The sequence below is a fragment of the Gasterosteus aculeatus genome, chromosome 5, assembly GCF_964276395.1.
Source record: "Gasterosteus aculeatus chromosome 5, fGasAcu3.hap1.1, whole genome shotgun sequence".
Taxonomy (NCBI): Eukaryota; Metazoa; Chordata; class Actinopteri; order Perciformes; family Gasterosteidae; genus Gasterosteus; species Gasterosteus aculeatus.
In genome coordinates, this window is record NC_135692.1 from 2,026,462 (window position 1) to 2,034,509 (window position 8,048).

Below are 8,048 nucleotides of genomic sequence, written 5' to 3' on the forward strand. Positions count from 1 at the left end.
GACCCCATCCCTAATGATTGACTGAGAACCAGCTGAGTCTCTCAGTAAGGTGACCACTTTCTGGTCTTTTGGATTGCTAGTTAACGACACAAAGCCTTCTGAGATAAACGGTTTGAAACAAGGATCAGGTTTATCCTTAACGTCCTCAGACTGTTCAGTAACAAGCGTTGGAAGTGTTTTAATCAAACACACATCCTTTTGCTGGGAAGCCAGGGAAGATTGCTGTTTCCGTTTCAACGTCAAACAGTCAGCAACAACATGGCCTTCTTTGTGGCAATAGAAACACTCACGGTTCTCTTGTGTGTGCGACCAGGGTCCTTTTGCCTGTTCAGAGGCAGAATAACCAGAACCAGGTCTGGTTGAACGTGAAACAAAAGTTCTGTCAGATCGAGGGGCAGATACAAAGACATTCTTATGTGTTAGCACAAACTCATCTGCAAGGACAGCAGCCTTGGATATTGACGACACCTTCTGTTCATTCAAGAACATCACCACCTTATCTGGCAAAGAGCCTTTAAATTCTTCCAACAGAACAAGCTGGCGAAGTGACTCAAAGTCATTTTTGACATCACTGGCGGCACACCACTTATCGAAGAGGGTGCCCTTTTCCCGTGCAAACTCAACAAAAGTCTGATCATTAGATTTTCTGTGATTCCTAAATTTCTGCCGATAGGCTTCAGGAACAAGTTCATAAGCACGCAAAATGGCCTCCTTTAATGAATCATACTGCAAACTATCTTGTAAGGAAAGGGCAGAGACTACCTCTTGTGCTTTTCCAATCAGTTTGCATTGGAGGAGGATAGGCCACATGTCCCTCGGCCAGTCGAGTGCGGAGGCTATTCGTTCAAAAGCACTGAAATATGAATCGACTTCGGCCTCCCGAAATGCTGGCACCAGAGAAATATTTTTACTGACATCAAAACTTTGCTTACCGGCTACCGTTTGAAAAGGTGTCGACCGGTCGGACATGTTCAACGAGTGACTGGAAGAGATTTTCAGAGCCTCAACCTCAAGTTGCTTTAGTCTTACTTCTTTATCCGCTTCAATTTCTAACTTTCGTACCTGTAGGCGGAGATCATACTCTGCCTTACGCATGGACTCTTTTTCTTGGGCCTCCAGCTGAAGGCGAGTCAAGCGAACCTTCAGCTTGGAACTCGAACTGAACCCCGGAGGGTGTGAAGGAGAGAAAGGATCAAAACGAGGTAACGTAGCTGGGGCAGACTTCCCAGCACGGTCTGCAGGAGGTGTGAATAATGCTGCGGTCTCCTCGGCACTCTGAGAAAAAACCCCTGCCGTAGTAGAAGGAACATCATTAGTTGAAACTTCAGCCACGGACTGGGCAGGACTAAGGACATTTAAATCAACTAATTTTTCTAGGACCTGCGTCTTTATTTCTTTCTTAAGTCCGTACTTGTGAACAGTAATATCAAAGTGTGCTGCAATACACAATAAATCATCCTTGCGACACACATCAACCTTTTCCAAAGAGGGATTGTCAACAAAATCTTGTAAATTGAAACTCATTTTCAATCACATGCCAAACAAACCCCATGTATAATTTCCCATTGGTTGTCAGAAGAAGAAAAAAACAGGTATATCCCGGACGAGCCCCCACTTGTTACGTTTCCTCCGGTTAAGAGGGAAACGCTGACATCCAATGGGGGAATAAAACAGGAACCGTGTGAGGCAGTTAAAGAAAAGTAGGTTTATTTACAAAAAAAAGAACATAACGGGCAGGTTGGGAAAAGGTGGGGGGGGGGAAAGTGTACTGTGGGGGTTGTGCCAAACAAAATTATCAAAGTACAATAAAACCAGGCCTAGCTCAACTCGGTGGAAAGAAAAAGGAAAACAAAAGACCTGACTCTATTCTACAAATGCTCAACATAACAGAAATACATCGGTGGCAACAACCCATAACCTAGTGGAATAACAACAGTAACTCTGCGTGTATGTGGGTGTGTACAGGGTACCCCAGCCTTACCTCAGTCCCACTTCCCCCACCACAAACCTCAATGGAAAAAAAAGCAAGCCCCGAGAGAGAGCACAGTGAGAGGCTTTATAGTTGCCCTCCATATCGGATTGGCCGGAGTGTGGGCCAATACCGGGGTGCTCTGGAGGCAGGGCCAGCCAATACTCCGCCCCTCACCTGCAGGACAAACAAAAAAAAGGTGAGGGCAAGAGGCACAAATCTCTACACGTAACACACATAATTAGGTAAGGGTGTAGTATTTAATTGGTAAATTGGTGCTTTTTTTCCCTTGTTGGACGGTACATTTGATGGCTCCTCATATCATGAGATTTCCCAACAATTTAACAGAAACACCTTTTAAATTTGAGCATAATATCTAATGGAGATGCTGGGGATTGAACCCAGGACCTCATACATGCAAAGCATGCGCTCTACCACTGAGCTACATCCCCTGCAAAATTGGCAAAAATGTCTTTATTTTCCGTATATAAAGGAAAAAGTGTGAGAAAAGAAGAATGAATGGGGACGTTTCCAAGGGAAAACCTACTATGACTGGCAGAAAGCCAACTTGGGAAGACTGAATGCATCACTTTAAATAAAAATCCTTGGGAATTTGGACTTTCAAAGTGGGACTTTGACGTGTGGAGATCAAAAAATGACTCAAAAATTAGTCTTTGCTGGGAACGGAGCGCTCTAAGGTGAATTTCGTTGCTGGCAGGACTCGAACCTGCGCGGGGAGACCCCAATGGATTTCGAGTCCATCGCCTTAACCTCTCGGCCACAACAACCCACAATGTTGAAAATAAAATCAACTTTTCGGAAATATCAGATACTGGCTAAGTGGCTGATGTGTAGACCGCCATGTGAACAATTCTGGAACACACATAATTAGGTAAGGGTGTGGTATTTACCTGGTAAATTATAGTTGGTGCTTTTTTTCCCTTGTTGGACAGTACATTTGATGGCTCCTCATATCATGAGATTTCCCAACAACTTAGCAGAAACACCTTTTAAATTTCAGCATAATATCTAATGGAGATGCTGGGGATTGAACCCAGGACCTCATACATGCAAAGCATGCGCTCTACCACTGAGCTACATTCCCTGCAAAATTGGCAAAAATTACTTTGTTTTCCGTATATAAAGGGAAAAGTGTGAGAAAAGATGAATGAATGGGGACGTTTCCAAGGGAAAACCTACTATGACTGGCAGAAAGCCAACTTGGGAAGACTGAATGCGTCACTTTAAATAAAAATCCTTGGGAATTTGGACTTTCAAAGTGGGACTTTAACGTATGGAGATCACAAAATGACTCAAAAAATGACTCTTTGCTCGGACCAGAGCGCTCTAAAGTGAATTTCGTTGCTGGCAGGACTCGAACCTGCGCGGGGAGACCCCAATGGATTTCAAGTCCATCGCCTTAACCTCTCGGCCACAACAACCCACAATGTTGAAAATAAAATCGACTTTTCGCAAATATCAGATACTGGCTAAGTGGCTGATGTGTAGACTGCCATGTGAACAATTCTGGAACACACATAATTAGGTAAGTGTGTGGTATTTACCTGGTAAATTATAGTTGGTGCTTTTTTTCCCTTGTTGGACAGTACATTTGATGGCTCCTCATATCATGAGATTTCCCAACAACTTAGCAGAAACACCTTTTAAATTTGAGCATAATATCTAATGGAGATGCTGGGGATTGAACCCAGGACCTCATACATGCAAAGCATGCGCTCTACCACTGAGCTACATCCCCTGCAAAATTGCCAAAAATTACTTTGTTTTCCGTATATAAAGGGAAAAGTGTGAGAAAAGATGAATGAATGGGGACGTTTCCAAGGGAAAACCTACTATGACTGGCAGAAAGCCAACTTGGGAAGACTGAATGCGTCACTTTAAATAAAAATCCTTGGGAATTTGGACTTTCAAAGTGGGACTTTAACGTATGGAGATCACAAAATGACTCAAAAAATGACTCTTTGCTCGGACCAGAGCGCTCTAAAGTGAATTTCGTTGCTGGCAGGACTCGAACCTGCGCGGGGAGACCCCAATGGATTTCAAGTCCATCGCCTTAACCTCTCGGCCACAACAACCCACAATGTTGAAAATAAAATCGACTTTTCGCAAATATCAGATACTGGCTAAGTGGCTGATGTGTAGACTGCCATGTGAACAATTCTGGAACACACATAATTAGGTAAGTGTGTGGTATTTACCTGGTAAATTATAGTTGGTGCTTTTTTTCCCTTGTTGGACAGTACATTTGATGGCTCCTCATATCATGAGATTTCCCAACAACTTAGCAGAAACACCTTTTAAATTTGAGCATAATATCTAATGGAGATGCTGGGGATTGAACCCAGGACCTCATACATGCAAAGCATGTGCTCTACCACTGAGCTACATCCCCTGCAAAATTGCCAAAAATTACTTTGTTTTCCGTATATAAAGGGAAAAGTGTGAGAAAAGAAGAATGAATGGGGACGTTTCCAAGGGAAAACCTACTATGACTGGCAGAAAGCCAACTTGGGAAGACTGAATGCGTCACTTTAAATAAAAATCCTTGGGAATTTGGACTTTCAAAGTGGGACTTTAACGTATGGAGATCACAAAATGACTCAAAAAATGACTCTTTGCTCGGACCAGAGCGCTCTAAAGTGAATTTCGTTGCTGGCAGGACTCGAACCTGCGCGGGGAGACCCCAATGGATTTCAAGTCCATCGCCTTAACCTCTCGGCCACAACAACCCACAATGTTGAAAATAAAATCGACTTTTCGGAAATATCAGATACTGGCTAAGTGGCTGATGTGTAGACTGCCATGTGAACAATTCTGGAACACACATAATTAGGTAAGTGTGTGGTATTTACCTGGTAAATTATAGTTGGTGCTTTTTTTCCCTTGTTGGACAGTACATTTGATGGCTCCTCATATCATGAGATTTCCCAACAACTTAGCAGAAACACCTTTTAAATTTGAGCATAATATCTAATGGAGATGCTGGGGATTGAACCCAGGACCTCATACATGCAAAGCATGCGCTCTACCACTGAGCTACATTCCCTGCAAAATTGGCAAAAATTACTTTGTTTTCCGTATATAAAGGGAAAAGTGTGAGAAAAGATGAATGAATGGGGACGTTTCCAAGGGAAAACCTACTATGACTGGCAGAAAGCCAACTTGGGAAGACTGAATGCGTCACTTTAAATAAAAATCCTTGGGAATTTGGACTTTCAAAGTGGGACTTTAACGTATGGAGATCACAAAATGACTCAAAAAATGACTCTTTGCTCGGACCAGAGCGCTCTAAAGTGAATTTCGTTGCTGGCAGGACTCGAACCTGCGCGGGGAGACCCCAATGGATTTCAAGTCCATCGCCTTAACCTCTCGGCCACAACAACCCACAATGTTGAAAATAAAATCGACTTTTCGCAAATATCAGATACTGGCTAAGTGGCTGATGTGTAGACTGCCATGTGAACAATTCTGGAACACACATAATTAGGTAAGTGTGTGGTATTTACCTGGTAAATTATAGTTGGTGCTTTTTTTCCCTTGTTGGACAGTACATTTGATGGCTCCTCATATCATGAGATTTCCCAACAACTTAGCAGAAACACCTTTTAAATTTGAGCATAATATCTAATGGAGATGCTGGGGATTGAACCCAGGACCTCATACATGCAAAGCATGTGCTCTACCACTGAGCTACATCCCCTGCAAAATTGCCAAAAATTACTTTGTTTTCCGTATATAAAGGGAAAAGTGTGAGAAAAGAAGAATGAATGGGGACGTTTCCAAGGGAAAACCTACTATGACTGGCAGAAAGCCAACTTGGGAAGACTGAATGCGTCACTTTAAATAAAAATCCTTGGGAATTTGGACTTTCAAAGTGGGACTTTAACGTATGGAGATCACAAAATGACTCAAAAAATGACTCTTTGCTCGGACCAGAGCGCTCTAAAGTGAATTTCGTTGCTGGCAGGACTCGAACCTGCGCAGGGAGACCCCAATGGATTTCAAGTCCATCGCCTTAACCTCTCGGCCACAACAACCCACAATGTTGAAAATAAAATCGACTTTTCGCAAATATCAGATACTGGCTAAGTGGCTGATGTGTAGACCGCCATGTGAACAATTCTGGAACACACATAATTAGGTAAGGGTGTGGTATTTACCTGGTAAATTATAGTTGGTGCTTTTTTTCCCTTGTTGGACAGTACATTTGATGGCTCCTCATATCATGAGATTTCCCAACAACTTAGCAGAAACACCTTTTAAATTTGAGCATAATATCTAATGGAGATGCTGGGGATTGAACCCAGGACCTCATACATGCAAAGCATGCGCTCTACCACTGAGCTACATCCCCTGCTAAATTGGCAAAAATTACTTTGTTTTCCGGATATAAAGGGAAAAGTGTGAGAAAAGAAGAATGAATGGGGACGTTTCCAAGGGAAAACCTACTATGACTGGCAGAAAGCCAACTTGGGAAGACTGAATGCGTCACTTTAAATAAAAATCCTTGGGAATTTGGACTTTCAAAGTGGGACTTTAACGTATGGAGATCACAAAATGACTCAAAAAATGACTCTTTGCTCGGACCAGAGCGCTCTAAAGTGAATTTCGTTGCTGGCAGGACTCGAACCTGCGCGGGGAGACCCCAATGGATTTCAAGTCCATCGCCTTAACCTCTCGGCCACAACAACCCACAATGTTGAAAATAAAATCGACTTTTCGGAAATATCAGATACTGGCTAAGTGGCAATGTGTAGACCGCCATGTGAACAATTCTGGAACACACATAATTAGGTAAGGGTGTGGTATTTACCTGGTAAATTATAGTTGGTGCTTTTTTTCCCTTGTTGGACAGTACATTTGATGGCTCCTCATATCATGAGATTTCCCAACAACTTAGCAGAAACACCTTTTAAATTTCAGCATAATATCTAATGGAGATGCTGGGGATTGAACCCAGGACCTCATACATGCAAAGCATGCGCTCTACCACTGAGCTACATTCCCTGCAAAATTGGCAAAAATTACTTTGTTTTCCGTATATAAAGGGAAAAGTGTGAGAAAAGATGAATGAATGGGGACGTTTCCAAGGGAAAACCTACTATGACTGGCAGAAAGCCAACTTGGGAAGACTGAATGCGTCACTTTAAATAAAAATCCTTGGGAATTTGGACTTTCAAAGTGGGACTTTAACGTATGGAGATCACAAAATGACTCAAAAAATGACTCTTTGCTCGGACCAGAGCGCTCTAAAGTGAATTTCGTTGCTGGCAGGACTCGAACCTGCGCGGGGAGACCCCAATGGATTTCAAGTCCATCGCCTTAACCTCTCGGCCACAACAACCCACAATGTTGAAAATAAAATCGACTTTTCGCAAATATCAGATACTGGCTAAGTGGCTGATGTGTAGACTGCCATGTGAACAATTCTGGAACACACATAATTAGGTAAGTGTGTGGTATTTACCTGGTAAATTATAGTTGGTGCTTTTTTTCCCTTGTTGGACAGTACATTTGATGGCTCCTCATATCATGAGATTTCCCAACAACTTAGCAGAAACACCTTTTAAATTTGAGCATAATATCTAATGGAGATGCTGGGGATTGAACCCAGGACCTCATACATGCAAAGCATGTGCTCTACCACTGAGCTACATCCCCTGCAAAATTGCCAAAAATTACTTTGTTTTCCGTATATAAAGGGAAAAGTGTGAGAAAAGAAGAATGAATGGGGACGTTTCCAAGGGAAAACCTACTATGACTGGCAGAAAGCCAACTTGGGAAGACTGAATGCGTCACTTTAAATAAAAATCCTTGGGAATTTGGACTTTCAAAGTGGGACTTTAACGTATGGAGATCACAAAATGACTCAAAAAATGACTCTTTGCTCGGACCAGAGCGCTCTAAAGTGAATTTCGTTGCTGGCAGGACTCGAACCTGCGCGGGGAGACCCCAATGGATTTCAAGTCCATCGCCTTAACCTCTCGGCCACAACAACCCACAATGTTGAAAATAAAATCGACTTTTCGCAAATATCAGATACTGGCTAAGTGGCTGA

At 42.6% G+C, this 8,048-nt stretch overlaps 18 non-coding genes across 18 annotated transcripts; all 18 read right to left on the bottom strand.

The window, feature by feature from the left end:
- Positions 1-2,349: 2,349 nt before the first annotated feature.
- On the bottom strand, positions 2,350-2,421 carry trnaa-ugc (transfer RNA alanine (anticodon UGC)). Its single transcript has one exon. It is a non-coding gene; the product is annotated as a tRNA-Ala (tRNA).
- A 254-nt stretch (positions 2,422-2,675) lies between these two features.
- On the bottom strand, positions 2,676-2,757 carry trnas-cga (transfer RNA serine (anticodon CGA)). Its single transcript has one exon. It is a non-coding gene; the product is annotated as a tRNA-Ser (tRNA).
- A 245-nt stretch (positions 2,758-3,002) lies between these two features.
- trnaa-ugc (transfer RNA alanine (anticodon UGC)) lies at positions 3,003-3,074 on the bottom strand. The gene has a single exon. It is a non-coding gene; the product is annotated as a tRNA-Ala (tRNA).
- Positions 3,075-3,329: 255 nt separating this feature from the next.
- Positions 3,330-3,411, bottom strand: trnas-uga (transfer RNA serine (anticodon UGA)). Its single transcript has one exon. It is a non-coding gene; the product is annotated as a tRNA-Ser (tRNA).
- A 245-nt stretch (positions 3,412-3,656) lies between these two features.
- On the bottom strand, positions 3,657-3,728 carry trnaa-ugc (transfer RNA alanine (anticodon UGC)). The gene has a single exon. It is a non-coding gene; the product is annotated as a tRNA-Ala (tRNA).
- Positions 3,729-3,983: 255 nt separating this feature from the next.
- trnas-uga (transfer RNA serine (anticodon UGA)) lies at positions 3,984-4,065 on the bottom strand. Its single transcript has one exon. It is a non-coding gene; the product is annotated as a tRNA-Ser (tRNA).
- A 245-nt stretch (positions 4,066-4,310) lies between these two features.
- On the bottom strand, positions 4,311-4,382 carry trnaa-ugc (transfer RNA alanine (anticodon UGC)). The gene has a single exon. It is a non-coding gene; the product is annotated as a tRNA-Ala (tRNA).
- A 255-nt stretch (positions 4,383-4,637) lies between these two features.
- On the bottom strand, positions 4,638-4,719 carry trnas-uga (transfer RNA serine (anticodon UGA)). The gene has a single exon. It is a non-coding gene; the product is annotated as a tRNA-Ser (tRNA).
- Positions 4,720-4,964: 245 nt separating this feature from the next.
- On the bottom strand, positions 4,965-5,036 carry trnaa-ugc (transfer RNA alanine (anticodon UGC)). The gene has a single exon. It is a non-coding gene; the product is annotated as a tRNA-Ala (tRNA).
- A 255-nt stretch (positions 5,037-5,291) lies between these two features.
- On the bottom strand, positions 5,292-5,373 carry trnas-uga (transfer RNA serine (anticodon UGA)). Its single transcript has one exon. It is a non-coding gene; the product is annotated as a tRNA-Ser (tRNA).
- A 245-nt stretch (positions 5,374-5,618) lies between these two features.
- On the bottom strand, positions 5,619-5,690 carry trnaa-ugc (transfer RNA alanine (anticodon UGC)). Its single transcript has one exon. It is a non-coding gene; the product is annotated as a tRNA-Ala (tRNA).
- Positions 5,691-5,945: 255 nt separating this feature from the next.
- trnas-uga (transfer RNA serine (anticodon UGA)) lies at positions 5,946-6,027 on the bottom strand. Its single transcript has one exon. It is a non-coding gene; the product is annotated as a tRNA-Ser (tRNA).
- Positions 6,028-6,272: 245 nt separating this feature from the next.
- trnaa-ugc (transfer RNA alanine (anticodon UGC)) lies at positions 6,273-6,344 on the bottom strand. The gene has a single exon. It is a non-coding gene; the product is annotated as a tRNA-Ala (tRNA).
- A 255-nt stretch (positions 6,345-6,599) lies between these two features.
- Positions 6,600-6,681, bottom strand: trnas-uga (transfer RNA serine (anticodon UGA)). Its single transcript has one exon. It is a non-coding gene; the product is annotated as a tRNA-Ser (tRNA).
- A 244-nt stretch (positions 6,682-6,925) lies between these two features.
- Positions 6,926-6,997, bottom strand: trnaa-ugc (transfer RNA alanine (anticodon UGC)). The gene has a single exon. It is a non-coding gene; the product is annotated as a tRNA-Ala (tRNA).
- A 255-nt stretch (positions 6,998-7,252) lies between these two features.
- trnas-uga (transfer RNA serine (anticodon UGA)) lies at positions 7,253-7,334 on the bottom strand. The gene has a single exon. It is a non-coding gene; the product is annotated as a tRNA-Ser (tRNA).
- A 245-nt stretch (positions 7,335-7,579) lies between these two features.
- Positions 7,580-7,651, bottom strand: trnaa-ugc (transfer RNA alanine (anticodon UGC)). The gene has a single exon. It is a non-coding gene; the product is annotated as a tRNA-Ala (tRNA).
- Positions 7,652-7,906: 255 nt separating this feature from the next.
- On the bottom strand, positions 7,907-7,988 carry trnas-uga (transfer RNA serine (anticodon UGA)). Its single transcript has one exon. It is a non-coding gene; the product is annotated as a tRNA-Ser (tRNA).
- Between the last annotated feature and the right edge of the window lie 60 nt (positions 7,989-8,048).